The sequence below is a fragment of the Portunus trituberculatus genome, chromosome 44 (genome assembly GCF_017591435.1).
Source record: "Portunus trituberculatus isolate SZX2019 chromosome 44, ASM1759143v1, whole genome shotgun sequence".
In the NCBI taxonomy this organism is placed as follows: Eukaryota; Metazoa; Arthropoda; class Malacostraca; order Decapoda; family Portunidae; genus Portunus; species Portunus trituberculatus.
In genome coordinates this window covers 27,429,531-27,445,914 of record NC_059298.1, presented here as the reverse complement: position 1 = coordinate 27,445,914, position 16,384 = coordinate 27,429,531, and the positions used below count along the sequence as shown (strand labels likewise).

Genomic DNA, 16,384 nt, shown 5'->3' with positions numbered 1-16,384 from the left:
TCTTGAATGGATACATTAAACTTTACTGCCTTCTCTGGTCACGCGTTAAGTAACTGAAACAAGTAGGAGAGACGAGGGTAATAAAGAGAAAACACGGTGAATGTGAATATCATTGGAGATGGAAACAGATGATGATAAATCAAATGGGAGTAAAGGGAAGAAAGACTGTCGGAAATTGTATTGAAATAGATATGTAAAATAGAAAAGAAAAAAAAAAGAGAGAGAGAGAGAGAGAGAGAGAGGTTGCTAGATGGCGTGGGGTGAGTGACTCCAGCTGAGGCTGAACACAGAACAATGGTATGACTGCTCCTTCATCATTATTACATTCTGATAATTACCGAGTATCGTGAGTTCTTGAAAGCGAAATGCAAAAATGGTTCACTATTGCTTGGTGTTTGCTCTGTGGTGACCATTCCTAACTATCCTGCCTACTCCGGTCCCGTTTACAGTAGTTTATTATTATTTTCTTGGCACTTCATTTTCATTCATAGAGGATTTTCATATTTTTCTGTTTACTTTTTCATCTGTGTGGTTGCAAAGTTGCGTTCAAGATCGTGGTGATAGTCAAGCAGGGATTCTATAGTCTGCAGTGTGTCAATAGACCGTAATCATGATGTAACCCCACGTGACTTGATATTTCGACACCTTGCTACAAGTCAATCAAATCCTGAAGAGAACAGGATTTCAAAATACAAGTAAGTGGTCAAGTCAGTGGTAGGGCCTGACGATGCCATGGCTGTGGTCTGAAGCCTTGAACCACGCGTTGAGCTGCCTTATGAAACAGTTTCCACTCTCAACATGACGGTTTTCTTTGATGCTGATTGAAGAGAATGGCTTAGAATAAAGGGTGGTTTGAGATGTTCTATTCGAGGAAATTAAGGTACTTTATTTTAAAATATTACATTGATAAACTGATTTCAGGAGATCCAGTACTGGGTGATCATGGACAAGCTCAATACTTCACACTTGCGAGCAATTTTACATTTAATATTTTCAAATTATGATATTCCTGTTATGTACTACAATGTTGTATTGTAAATACACATGCGCACATACTACATACGCACAATCACATATAGGCACATGCAGATGCACATACACAATCCATGTATTACATTGTGCACATGTACTACGAGTACATATATGTATACATTGCATGTACACACACACACACACACACACACACACACACACACACTTAATAAGAACATATATAAAGATAACTAAACTACATACATACATACATACATATGCACTTAAGTATAAGTGCATATGCATATAAACACATACATACATGCGCTTAGTAATATATACGTACATTAACACAAGTATACACACACGCGCACAGAAATTAATAATACACCCACAAGTATACAGACATTCCCACATAAATAGGTACATGTCTATTCGAGTATAATTATACATATGCATATGCAATAAATGCATGCATATTCACTCACAAACATACGTAACACATACATAAACACGCGCACTCACCGTAAATACATGCACACTAGCACATTAAGCTATACAGACATAAGCAAACGAGTACACCAGTATAAAAACGTACAGATGTAGACACAGATATAATTAAGAAGACGTAAAGAATATCAAGATAATGGCCGTAAGAACTAATTATACCGTTATATGATACCAATTGCTCTTTTGATCTTGCTAACTGCATGCCAGCGCTTCTCCCTGCCTCTCTGCAGAAGACTTTTTTCTTTCTTTCAGCTCTGTTCTGTCCTCTTTAAGCAAGATTAACCAGAATTTTTAATCATTCATCTTTTCCTCTGGTAAATTCTAGAACTCCCTGCGGGTTTCTGTATTTCCATCTTCCTATGACCTGAACTCTTTCAAGAAGGGAGTTTCAAGACATTTATCCTGTGGTTTTAATTCTGTTTAGGGATCAGTACCTAATTTGGTCTTTTGACATCAATTTGTTGTCCTTTACTAGTGCTCCTCTAACACAGAATAGCAATAATGATATTAATAGCGATGTTAATGACAAGAATAATGGTAATGATACCAATACTACTATAACAATTACTGTTATTATTAGTATAATATTTACATTAGTAATAATAGTGAATTATGGGCCAGCCAGTTTTTTTTTTTTTCACTTTTATTTTTTATTTATTTATTTATCTTGCATTTATTTTCTTTTTTTCTTTTTATTTTTTTGATTCATTTTTTTCGAGTTAGAGAGAGAGAGAGAGAGAGAGAGAGAGAGAGAGAGAGAGAGAGAGAGAGATAATGCATTGTACCTGATGGTAATGGGTTACATTACTAATCTGGTTTTGAATAACATGGGTTACTGTAGCATTGCATATTGGTCCTAAAATATTTTGCTCATTACAAACTTTGTCTTCATTCTGTATGTACTTGATTTGCATTATAAGAAATAAACAATTTTCTCACTTTAGACATCATAACCATTTTTTTTTTTTTTTCTTTCTTTTTAGTATCAGCCATTTTGCATCTGAGGTTCAGTTTCATTACCTGCTTGTTGTACCATGCACCATTATATAACTATCTTGTGAAATTAACATCACTACTATTTAGTCAGTACCTCTCAAATACTGTAATTAACACATGGTTAATACATATCCATTGAAATGATGCTTCCAATGATGTTTTCTTTACTATAGAAGCTGTGCAATGCCTTTAATACCTTGTCACATCTAGGATCCTGATACACATCTCTTCTTAAAACATCTCTATGTATGTACGTATACTGTATCTCCATATCATATTTTATTGCATGGATCCTCTTGCAGCCGTTGGATCTACCAAAGACACATGTATGTAAAAGACAAAACAAGATATGTCCAGCACTCTACACTGACCTATAAGAGGAAGATACATTGAACAGGGAGGCATAAGCGTAGCGGATAAGGTGGTGAGAGTAAGATTGGGCAGATGTCCACAAGGAGATTCGAATCCCACCCCATACCGCTTTGAAGCTATGCCATTTGTCAAGTAGTTTAAAGTTACCTACATGTCACCATGATGCCCAGGTTCTAGGTGATTATACCAAAGATGTGCTTGGGTGGTGATATAGGCCCTACCTAAAATGGGTACCACCTAAAATGGATACCACTATAAATAAAATTGCCTGCGCCACTAATGGGGAGAAGCTGAACAGTGCTTTCCACTTATTCCCTTCAAGTATGCCTACAGGTGCTATAGGCCTGGACATAAAAAAAAAAAAAAAGGCACCTTCAAGGTATAGACTAAGGTTTTGAGTTGATTATTAAAGTTAAGGAATGTATGCTAACAGCATTGGATCTTCATGGTTTGAGTGTCCTTTCTTCTTTCTGTATATTTCTTTCATTTCCCTTCTACCTCATGCTGTTCTTGCTGCTTCTCTTCTTGCTATACCATCTTACTCTTGTTTCATTCTATTGGGATTGCTATACCATCTTACTCTTGTTTCCTTTTATTGGGTATTCTATGTTCTGTTCCTAATGCATCGTACTCATTTCATTCTGATGCTGTGTTTTGGGGTGAGCAATCAAAATTATAGCAAATATGGATTGGTTGATTCCTGAATTATAGGGTTAATGCTACTACACTTACTAGACTGTAGATATCATATCAAGAATACTGTTTTAAAAATACTAAGACTAGTTATATTAAATACAAGCACAATTTGTTTTGATACTTATCCATTTTTTTAAGACAACAAATACACCATTAACTAACTTTTGATGATATCTAGAGTTCAAAATATACATTCAAATGTTATGTTCATCACACACTGCAACCTGCTGTACACATCCTTAGCTCACCTCTTGCAAAGTGAGGGATGTGTACTGTAGGTGGTAGTGTGATGAACATCACATCTGAATGTTTACTAAAACAAATAATGGTTAAGTATCAAAACAAAAACTACAGCTTACTATACATAATCTGCACTATAATGTCCACATGAGACAAAAGCACTAATGCCAATAAGATGGCAAGGTTAAATGAGTAGCATATCAGAGATAAGAAAAGGAAAGGTGTCAAGTAAAAGATGGTTTTATTAGATGATATACAATTATCTTTATATACATACTTTTAAAACCACTTTGATCTATTTTATGAATTTTACTTTTCGTTCAGAGGTCTTTGCATTCCTTCACTAGTTGTCTTTTCAGAGAGGATGCTGCTCATCTTGATGTGAGGGACAAGCATGGAAGAGCTCCAGAGGCAGGACAAGTGTCTCCATTGTGTCACACCAATAGGTCACCTATGCATATCCACCTGCAAAGCAATAAGTTTTACAATCTAGTTCTTCACAACTTAAAAATGTGGAATGAATGCATTGTGAATCTTTTGCAAAAGTGAGGATATAAGAGTATGAATGAGTTGAACTATATAGGTTGATTGTATTAGTTAACACATTAGGTAAAGTGTTTCAGTTAGTGTTGAATCAGATTGTGTACATGGATTCCGTGACTTGGAGTGCTAGGTGAAGAACAGAATGATTTCTGTATGAATGGCAGACCTGAGGATAAGGAGTTTGTGGTGAAAGAAACAGTTGAGAAAAAAAGGATGGATTTAAACTGTACATAGGTTCTCTGAATATAGAGAAAGCATACAACAAAGTGAATAGAGAAATATTAGGTAGAGTCTTAGGAATGATTGGGTTGAGTGCAAAGATAATTATAATCAACACATTGTGTAGCCTTTATATTGACACATGTTAACATGAGCTAAATACAGACCAGGGGATATAGAAACTGGCACCACATGTTATACACACTCAACCTTAACTACAAGTGTTCACTTATTATTGTAAATTCACACAAAAGAAACATTCAATGGGATTGGGAGAGACTGGTTTTAAATTTGACAGCAAAGTTCTAAAGGTGTTATGATAGTCTGTTTTTGCTTTGAGGTGTCTTATGTTATTCATGGGATTTGTTATTTCTTTAGTTATTTTTTTATTAATTTGGGCAGATATTTTTTCTTTACTATCTTTCACTATTTTTTCATTGAATTTACAGGTTTACATCCATACCAAGAAAAATGTATTGATAGGTCAAACCACAGTGCAAAACTCCCAGAACTTCAAGAGATTTGCTAGTCTCATGAGGGAGTGAGATTTCATGTTGAAGGTGTTCAGTAAAGGGTTTAGATATCAAACTCAAAATATACTACAATAGAAAATTTTGTTTGAAGACTGGCTTGATTTTATAGAAATAAGTATGCTCTTATTTGTACTAACAATAAAGGGTAAGATTGAATGTTAATGTAGAAAGCATTTAATTACCTTGATTTAAGTAAATACCTTGATTTACCTACTTTCATGCAAGAAGCTCTTCATCATCATATTGACTTGTAACAATTATGGAAAATTTATGGAATATTTTGGAGACCTGAGAAGATAATCAGAGTTAATGTATCTCCTTGCAGCTCAAAGAGATTTTCTCTCATAATCAAATGACAATCGGCATAATGAGTAAATATCTCTAATATGATTCCATCACTCATGTGACACTAATGTTGACTAGTGTATAAGACTAATAGAAACAAGGCGTGTATAGTATATTGATATATACATTCTAAGTATTGTTTTACTGTAGCAATAGAAAGTAAGATTTTCTTCAAACATTTTAGTCTAAATTACAGTTCAGCTGCTTCACGAAATGAGTGTTCAAGCCAGTGATGGTAACATGAAGCTTTTGAAGGCTATACGCAACCCTGTCACAGCTCACCTCCCTGCTGGGTGCAAGAAGATTGGCACCTCTTTCACTGCTAAGAAACTTGTCAATCCACGAGAGATTGTTCCTGAGAATAATCCCATTGTAATTGTGATTGGATCCATGGCTCATGGGAAGGTGAGGACTTCATGGTTTGTTGTCTCCCTCTGAACACTGATTGATTCACAAGGTAGAGAATAGGAAGATTTATGCAAATTGTAATGTCACCAATTTTGCAACATCCTTTATGCAGTGGCAAAGTTTTTCATCTTCTTGGACATATGAAAGTGGATATACTTAACGAGAAGCAAATTACTGTACTTATGTTTATATTTCATGTCAGTATTCAATATTACCTCATTACTTTCCTCTTCATTAACTGTTCATTCTTTCTGAGGCCTTCCCAAGGCCTTTCTGATCAATGTTTCTTTCTCTGCTGGTCTCAGTACAACATTGTAGTTTGGGATTGATGCAGATTTCTATTTCTCTTCTCATATTTGATTATGTATTGAATTTTTCCAAACTGAGTTAGTTTTGAATAATTCAGGGAGTCTTTTGATTTTGTTGGAAGGACACAGTAGTGCCACATAGGAATGACAGGAAATAGTTTGCTCTATACTTGACATGTTTCACTGCACCCACACACTGACTTATGAAAAGTCAGCTGAAAAACATGTTGGGATAATTGTGACTACAGCAACCCCAGATTAATGTTGCAGTGGTTTGGAAATGCGTAGTTGGGTTGAGACACTTAATGACTTTTTGACTTTGGCAGAAATTTTCACTTAAGTTGTTGTTTCATACTATGGCCACTTAAATGAACAAGATTTACAGCTCTTCATCTCTAAATACACTTCCTATAGTAAACAATTTACTATTGTTCTGGTGGTCAGGTTTGACTTTTCTTTCCTGACTCTTTTCACTGACAAAAGATAAAATAATCAACTATTGAGGAAAGAATTTCACTTTGTTGCTCTGTAAAATCCCATTTTTGGCAAGTTTGCTCTTTTCTTTCTCTGAGCACCTCATAGTAGTGTCTGTTACTCCTTACAGGTCATTGCCATTACTTATTGCCATGGTCTCCTACATTTAAAATGAAAATGTTTCAATGGTATTCTGGTAGTTTTCAGTCTTTTTCCTTTTCTTCTCAACTTTAGAAATCAGAGAAGTTGCCTCTATTACTACATTAAATGTCCTATTTCTTTTCTGTACTGTATCTAATTTAATTTTATTTTGCAACATATCCTATTTTCTTTTTTTATCCATATTTATGACTGAACTACAATAACAAAGCAACCATAGACTAGAAATGCAGACTCCTTTTGATAATTCATTAGCCTTGGGGAACCCCTACACTAGTACTTGTGCTGCTGCCATTGTATGGATAGACCAACTTCTAACACACACCCCTGGCATGGATATGGACTGGTATTTCCACATGGTGACATTGGGTGCACTGAATAGGTTTTCAATCTTGGGCTACATTTTGTCCAGCTTTCTGATAGAGCTTAGCAAAATGAAAACAGCCCATCATATGATTATGATCTCTTCTAATCCTGAGCCCTTTCATGCTGTTATGCAGACCACACAAACTGAGAATGGTCATCACAATAGAGATGTGGATAATTGTGTGGGTGGGCCACTTATTTCAACAATAAGATTTAGGTCTCAAAAATACAGCTAGAGCTTTTTGGTTAAATTTACTTTGAGAGAATCTAGGATTAATACTAAGTGTGCTCTAGCCATAAATATTGAAAACCCAATAATGCTTATTCATTCTTTCTTTGCAGGTGGAAGTATATTATTTTGAAGAAATTGCAATATCAAGGTACCACTTGTCTGTAGCGTTAACCTGTGCCTAAGTGTGCAGTGGTTTTGAAGAAGTGTGGGGCGTCAAGTAGGAGTGTGGCCAGCTGCTATAGGTGAGTAGGTAGTGTTGTGGAGAAATTAGGAAAGTAAACTTGCAGACAAATCAGCAGTTTTACTATGAAGGGTTGTTTCTTTATTATATAATTTAGTTATCATTACTACAAGTAGCTATTTTACATAAAAAGATTTAGATCAACTATACCTCACATGCACAATAGTTTATCTTGTCATGGATGAAAATTTGTAGTTTAAGGATTGGGGTATTGAACAGTCAAAGAAAAAAGTTGTCATGAATTTTGGTGAAGACATCTGGTACAGGGCTAACCTTATGGTGCTGTCTGAATTGAGGATGGTCTCCTATGATATACAGGAATGGATATATCTAGATCACTGCTTGGCACTTTATACCACACTGAATACAAAACCTCAACACAGTAAATTTTTAACCATTCAAATGGCCTTGGTTTGGTTGAGCCATTATCTCATCAGTAGCAGATTCAAAGCTCTGAATCCTTATCTGAACGATAGCTTTAGGTATTCAGGCTTGCTGACTACTAGCATGTGACTACAGTTGTTTTCATAATGTTTCACAAGTTACATTCATTATGGGACAAAACCTTGACATGACTGTACATTTGGCTTTTAAAGTGTCAATTATATGATCCCTATTATCCACATTTTTAGGTAATTGCTATCCTTGTATAGTTGGACTTCACTCTGTGTTTTGTAAGAAAAAAATCCACGATCAGAAAATTACAGAGTAACATGTCTACATGTAGCAGTTGGAAGTTTCACACAGAAGTGACTGAAACAAGTATGAAAAAGTATTATTGTTATGAGGTTATTTGAGGTGTGAAGGATCACAACATTGTAAGCACTGCTCCAGGCATCTCCTGAAAGCCTGCTTTATCTAGTCATGAGAACTTTGCTATTGAATGATTCTAGCAATGTGGTTGGTTATGTTCCATGTACCAAGGCCAGAGATCATTGGTTCTTGCTGCAGTCAGATGCACACCAGGTGGAGTGCTATAATTAGAAATAGAAGTCACATGTGATGCCTTCTTGCCAAATACAACAGAATGAAACAGTGGTGCCATGGGTTGTGTCCTTCATTTCTTTCATGACCTAAGGAGCAACATGACTTGTTTGCAAGCTTGAATCAATGGGAAATCAATTAACTTACTCCATGAAAAAAATAATAATAATATCCCTTACATTGCAACAAAATGGATATGGAACAGTAGAAGTATGAGGTGTCTGAATCATGAAGATCAGTAAATGATGCGTAATGTTCAGTTAGCAGGCATGCTAGCAAGGGAGTGAGTGAGGAAGGGAGGGAGAGGGGGAAAGCATGGGTGGTGGTGGTGGTGGTGGGTGGTGGTGGTGGTGGTGGTGGTGGTGGTGGTGGTGGTGGTGAGCACACTCCACACATCTACAAGGGCTGAATTTGTATTGGCTGCCATGGCTGGCAGAGGTTTGACTCCCCTAGGGGCTAATCACCTGTGGGATTTTTCTGTTGACAAGTGGGGCAGTTACTATCTTCCCTGACCAGGGCATGGGATGTGTTGTGTGTGGTGTGTGTATTTACCTAGTTGTATATTACAGGGTTCGAGCAGGACTCATAGTGACCTGTCTCTGTATCTACATTTATCCAACATTTCCTTAAATTTGTGCACAATTTCTGCTGTTACAATCTCTTCACTCCATCCATTCCAGATGTCCACCGTCCTATGTGGAAAACTGAACTTCTTAATGTTCCTCAGACATTGGCTTTTAAGTATCTTGGAATGTTCTCTTGTTCATCTATCTCCATGTTTCATCAGTGATACCAGGTCTTGTTTACCTATATTTTCCATGCAGTTTACTAACTTGTACATCGTTATTAGGTCTCCTCTTTCCCATCTGTCCTTCTAAGTTGGTAGTTCAATCTCCTTCAGTCTTACTTCATAGGGAAAATCCTTTATTTCTGGGACCATCTTTGCAGCAGTCCTTTCAATGCTTTCTAGTTTCTTGATGTCCTTCTGCATGTATGGTGACCTACCACTGCTACATATTCTAGTCTGGGTTATGATCTTTTTCATTATACTCTTATCCATGTAATTGAATGCCACCCTGATGTTAGTTTGTGTCTTATATGTTCAAGCAAATAGTCCATTTATTGTCTTTCTGGAGTCAGGGTGTCTTATATAATCACTCCCAGGTCTTTCTCTTCACTCTTTTTCATTATATTCTCTTCTCCCATTTCATATCCCCATGTATATCTTCTATTACTTTTATCCATTTCCATTATGTGGCATTTCCTGGTATTAAATTGTAATTTCCACTATTAACTCCATTCCCAGATCTTGTCAATATCTTTCTGCATTTCCATGCAGTCAATGATGTCCCTTATTACTCTAAAGTTTTGCATTGTCTGTAAACAAATTTATGTAGCTACTCAAACCCTCTTGTATATAGTAAATATATATTTGGAACATAATTGGTGTCATCACCGAACCCTGTGGTACGCCACTAGTAACTGTGCTCCAACTTGATGGGGTGTCTCTTATCATTATCCTCATTTCCTATCTGTTAAGTAGTCTGTCATCCAATTTAAGATATTCCCTTGTATTTCTCCAATGTGTTCTATTTTCCACACAAGTCTGCTATGTGGTACTCTGTTGGAAGCCCTCTTGCCATCTAATACACCATGTCAACCCATCCATCTCCCTTGTACTTCATCTATTACTCTTGTATAAAAGCTTAGTAAATTTGTTATGCATGATCTTTCTTTTCTGATACCAAATTGAGAGTTATTTATTGTTTCATTTCCCTCCAGATATTCTAACCATTTTTCTTTATAATAACAATTTCACAAATCTTTCTCACACTAGTTAGTGACACTGGTCTATAATTCAAGGACTCGGTCTGTTTTCCTCCTTTATATATCAGGACTATATTTGCTCTTTTCCACCCCATTGGTAGACTACCTTCCCTTCCATTAGAGAGCTGTTGATTACATGCCAAATTGGTTCCACCAGCTGTTCTCTACATTCTCTGTGTCCATCCTGACACTCCATCTGGACCCATTGCCTTTCTTACATCTACTTTTCTAGTAATTCTCTAATTTTCTATTTCTGCACCATAATGTTTCTTAATTCTTACTATCACACTTGGCTCTATGAACTCTCCCTCTTCATTATACTACTGATTTAAAGCTCTCATTCATAAGTTCACTCATTTCCATCTGTTGTTTCATATGTCCTATTTTCCTTAATTAGCTTAGCGATGGTTTCTCTGTTTGTCATTTCCATTTATATACTTACAAAAACCTTGGGTTCCTCCTCATCTCTTCACTATATACTTCTCAAAATTTCTCTGAAGATTCCTCTCTTCATATTCTAATTCTGTCTCTTTATACTTGTTTACTTCATTTTGCTGCTTTCTTAATTTTTTTCCAAGCTGTAACATTATACTCTTTACACTCTTGTGCATATAGCATTATACCATGTGTGTTTGCTCTCTTTTACTCTGTATTTGGAAACATATCTCTTTATCCTCTCATTATACTTGTTTAGGATTATTTCATACTTCTCTTGGACTGTTTTACCTTGCATATTTTCCTCCCTATCAATACAACCAAAGTAATTTCTAAAACCTTCAAAATTTGTCTTGGTGTGATTCAATCTTTTTTGTTTATATCCTTCATTACATTTCAAGATTTCCTGATCCTTTTTTTTCTTTTATCTATTTATTTTTTTATTTATAGTTACCATGTCGGCTTTTCATTGGGATTTATGGGCTAAAAGGAATACTTTTTGGCACCTCCAATCTCAAAGCCCACTTGCTAGGAAACCGTTGCCCCAAGTGAGGAAGCCCAACCTATACTCGGACCATGGACAGTATTCGCTTGGAGACCCCTCGGACCGAAAAGCACGCGCATAGTTCCACTGTACCACAGCGGAAACCTTTAATTCAATTTCTAAAACCATATGATTATTATTTCCCATTGGGCTATGATATTTGATGGTTAGACAAGGCTCTGGTGTTTTTGTGAATACCAAATTCAATACAGTTGGTTCCTCTTCCCCTCTATTTTGTATAGTCAGTCCTTCACCCATTGTGTTTACCATGGCCAGTTGTAACACTTTTCCCGCCAATGTCCAGCATAACTGTTTACATATAATTCATCCTAGTTTACATGTTTGCAGTTTAGATCTCCCACAAGTAGCAGTCTTCTATCCTTCCTTAACATTCGTAAGGCAGTTTAGCTCTTCTATTTGCATTTCTTTGTGTACATCTAGCCTCCATATATTAGTCTTCAGTGGGACACGTGTTACCATTATGATGACCCAACTTAGCCTCAGGATTCCGCAGAAGGTGTGTGGATTGGAGTTTGTTCGTTTGCTTGTTTTGTTTATTTGTACATCTTTTTTGTTTTCTTTATTCTTTTATTTTGTTTCCTTCTTTATCTTCCAATTTTTCCTCTTTTTTATTCCTGTTTTCCTATTTTTATTTTTTTTCCTTATTCTTTTCTATTTCCTTTATATGTCTCGTTTTCTTATATTTCTATTAATATAGTAAAATGGGGTAAGAAAATGCAAAATTGAAAATGCAAAATATGGTGCAGCATTTTCATAATACCTGGTCTGTTTTATTGCTTCCTCATTATTACATCATATTTCAGCTGGTCATGAGCCAGGGTACCATAGTTTTATATTAAGAATATTTTTAGGTGATTTTTTTTTTTCACCGGAAATGGGGTGAAAAAAAATCATGATGGGGAAAGAAAAATCTGCTATATTTTGCTCATAAAAAAAAAGATCTACAATAATTAACCATATATTTTTTTTTTTATGGGAAAGTATTGAGAATTCATATTTTTCATCATCGGTGCAAATTGTACATATACTTTTCCTTTAACATTACATAAACTGCCACTTATTTTTATTTCCTTGCAAAATTAAATTAATTAATGAATTCTGGGAGAGTTGCATCATGAAAATAACATCTATATTTCAAAGTGGCACAATACCAAAAACTCAGACACATACTACCTACTATTTATTCTTTCATAAATTAATTTATATATATATATATATATATATATATATATATATATATATATATATATATATATATATATATATATATATATGTTATTGTTTCCTTATAAAACAAAGAAGCTTCACAAAATTTTTCTTTCATGAGAATTTTTCATGATTTCCTCACTTATTCACTTATCCATGTGCCTTCATTTTTTTCTCAATAACCTTAAGACAAGCAAATACCATTTTATCTGGGAATCTTTAATTTTTTTCATTATCATGGGAACCTCTGGTCCATATAATATGTATTCTTTGTCTACTATGTCAATGTCTTTCTTTGTGTTCCGCTCAGTCCATATCCATCCCTTTGGGTAACTCAAAATGTTTTTTTTTTGAAGACAATCAAGTTCCACATTACCGTCATCATCAGCAGCAAATGTTTTTACTATTTTTCCCCAGTAGTAAATCATACGTGGCTCAGTATAGTATACTGCGTAGTACTTTCGAAATTAATCATTTGTTATTACTAGTGTGTCTGCTGCGGTTGCTTTTTGTGGCTGTATTTCTTTACTTTCAATTTCACTTTCATCGTTAAAATTGAAACTGACATCATCAGCAGAATCACTTTCCATCACCTCCATCTCATCTTCAGTTGTGGTATCAGAGAGTGGTTCAGGCTCCTTCCTTTTCTTTCCTCCAACTTTGTTACACTTCCTCTTTTTCTGTGTCTCCTGCCGTGTTGTTTCCTTTTCACATTCCTTCTGAGTTATAATTTGACTGCATATTAATTTTTCTTCTTGCAGCTTGTGTCGTTCCAACTCTTCCCCTACGATGCAGAATTTCTTCTAAAGTAGTTTCTTTTTCCTTCTCTACCAATAGGATATTGAATTTCATTCCCGTAGGAGCCCTAGCTTGGATTTCATTGACAAGAGTTTTCCAGCTTAAATGTTTGGCATACAAAGCACTTCGTTTTTCTATATCTTTCTTGATCTCATCTTGAAGTTCAGTTTTGTTAAGAGTCGGAGTTTCATGCCAGTGACTACAACCAGGCAATACCTGTTTCTGAACAGGTGTAAGGATTGTATCTCAGAGGTACAAGAAATGGAATGATTCCTTCTTACCCCACTAAGCCCTAGATGTTTTTTTCCCCCCTTTTACTACAAATAAGGTTTGTATCAGGGTCCAGTATCGTTGTGGTGGATGCTGCATGTGAATGAGGCTGATTAAACACTCATTTTGTTTGTAAATTTTTACAACTACACCAACTGCTCACTTGTGAATGAAATGAATGTTTTCTGGTAGGTTTCAACCTGTTTAGAATAAATATGCACTTCATTTCTGTCGCAAATCCATTTTTTTTTTTTTTATCCCTCTCTCCCCACCCCTATCCCTTACGGAAACATGACTTTGCAGTAAAACAAAGCATTTTTTTGGTATATTTTGACCTGTTATGAATGAATCTCCACAAACCTAACCTAGCTAATGTAGCCTAGTTGAGGCAACACCCAGAACCACAGATAAATCTTCCTCAGAACAGAATTAACTATCTAACACAAGTAAAGGATCTACCCAAAGCAAGCTAGCCTAACCTGACTGGCAATGCTAAGAAATTAATATAAAGTCTATCTTATTTCTTTTCGCAAAATCTGGCGATACAATGGATATGATCGAGCTCGGGCAACATCCTGCCCAGACATATCTTCCATAGACTGAATTTGAATAGAGTTAATTCTCTCCACAAACCGCTCTGATTGGCTAGATTTGTTCTGTATTATTTTCACTGGTCAGTGGCTGCATGCCCAAACAAAAGCATCAATCATCGTCATTAATTTAACGCGTGTGCATTTACTATGAAAAATACGCACACGTGTAACAGCGTTCTTCAGCACCCTCGGGCCGGTGGGTGTTGCTCGCTCTCCCCAATAAGTGGTAAATCTTTAAACATTTTATCAACAATTTAAACTATTTGCGCGGGTATGTATGGGTTCAAAAGATGAGAAGGGTATACAAAAGCCATGCTGATGTTGGTGTAATAGTAATATAATACTATTTTATTTAAGAATCAGCCACTTACTTAAAGCATCTAGAAACTTATTTTCATTTTTTCGTGGTTAATTCAGGCTTTCCTGCATTCTCAGAGTCTGGAAGCACAAGGGAGTTCAGCAACTCAATCTTATGTACGTAGAGCGGGAGGAAACTAGCGGGTGTGGTGTCTGTCTGTGGTCGTATTTTACGTAATGTATTTAATTTTGAAAATCGAAAAATAGAAATAAGGCACCCAGACTGAAATGCCCTACACTTTTTGATGTGATAAATACTTCAGCAAACATCCACAATATGAAAATATTACCGGGCCTGTTAATAAGACAGCGAGATCCGTGAAAGTGTTTGTTTTTTACCAACGGCACCACAAACCCCTCAAAATATCGAGATGGAAAACAGACCCAGACAAGATTTTACTGCAGATTCTGAATACAAATAATAATAATGATAATAATAATAATGTTTACTTTTCTGCCATATAAAGAGAATACAAACTTTCTGTAGTATAAAGAATTAGTTTTATATTTGGGAACCATAGAAATACTGAATATGAAAATTCGCATAGTTAGACTATATGTTATTGAAAATTATTACTTGTCATGTTCTCATATTTTTTTTTAAATGTCAAAAACAAAATAATCCTTGGCGTGCTACTTAATAAAAAGTTTAATTCATTTACATGACCAAAGTTATATTAACGAGAAATAAAAAAAAAAAAAAAAAAAAACACACACTAGACAATACTTTATATTATTGCGAATTGGAACTTGTTTTACATTCCTATCAATGAATTAAATAGCAAACAAAACATTGGAAGCTCAACTAATAATAGAGAACCAATCCTGCTTTAAAACCATGATTTTTTTTTTTTTTTTTTTTTTTGCACCTTTTCTCAGGAGTTCTATCCTTTCCTCTCTCCCTCACACTGCTCCTATTTCTTCTTCCTCCGCCCCTTCCACCTACTCGTATACATCAAGTCTTTAGATCACATGGACATACTTGCAAAACACTGAATATTGGCCAAAATATGCGGTGCAGGACTGCATGGGCGGAACGAGGTGGAGGTAGGTGACGTGGGGGCCATGTCTGTTACCAATCACCAAGTAGGAATGGCCCCTGGGACAGATCGGGGCGTCAGGGATGGTGTTAATTGTCGGGTATGCTAAGATTGAAATGGTGTGTGGTGTTAGGGTATATGATGGTACTGAGGTGTGGGATAGTGTCTGCTGGTATATATATAGCTACGGTCTTTTTTTTAATTAAGTGTGTGGCGTGGCGGTGGTGATGTTGACTAGTCTGATGATGATAGTGGTGACGGAGATTCTGTAGCAGGCTACTCAGTGGTTTTGACATGTAAGACCATAGCGATGTTTAGAGAGAGATTGTGGCTGTGGTGGTGGCAGATGATGATCTATTTGGTTGTATCTAATTTCTGACATAGAAATGACTGACTGTACGAGTGAATAGTGGAGAGGGATTCAACCCAGACAGCCTTGGTAAACACTTAATGATCGCTAGAGTTACAAGTAATATATTGTTCAGGTGATTCCCAGTACTGCATGTGTAGCGAACAATTATTGGTCAAGGAGGTTGGGGAAAGCAGCCAGGCCTGAATCAGGAAGACAAACGGTGTCCAGCCGTCTGTCACGAAAAGTAGGTTGCGCCGTCTGCCCGTCTCGTTGCTTCTTCCCAGTTAGACCTACAAGCTTTTTTATTAATAGTCAGTTATTTTTATGCCTATTTATTTCAACC

General features: G+C 35.9%; 1 protein-coding gene and 1 long non-coding RNA gene across 5 annotated transcripts in view; one reads left to right on the top strand and one right to left on the bottom strand.

Annotated features, from left to right (window-relative positions):
- LOC123518912 (sodium-coupled monocarboxylate transporter 1-like) overlaps nucleotides 1-16,384 on the top strand; it is a 36,623-nt gene that overhangs the window by 187 nt on the left and 20,052 nt on the right. For 2 of the 4 annotated variants that reach the window (XR_006678912.1, XM_045279981.1), the window contains exons 1-2: nucleotides 4,247-5,831; nucleotides 7,484-7,615. The exons of 1 other annotated variant lie outside the window; for it this stretch is intronic. The gene's annotated coding sequence lies outside the window, so the exon portion shown is untranslated. Of the gene's footprint in view, nucleotides 1-4,246; nucleotides 5,832-7,072; nucleotides 7,616-16,384 lie in introns of those variants that run through there. One more of the 4 variants, XM_045279980.1, reaches the window with a different exon arrangement.
- On the bottom strand, nucleotides 4,011-15,065 carry LOC123518915. The gene is made up of 2 exons (XR_006678913.1): nucleotides 14,664-15,065; nucleotides 4,011-4,251 (listed from the first exon to the last, which is right to left on the bottom strand). It is a non-coding gene; the product is annotated as an uncharacterized LOC123518915 (long non-coding RNA).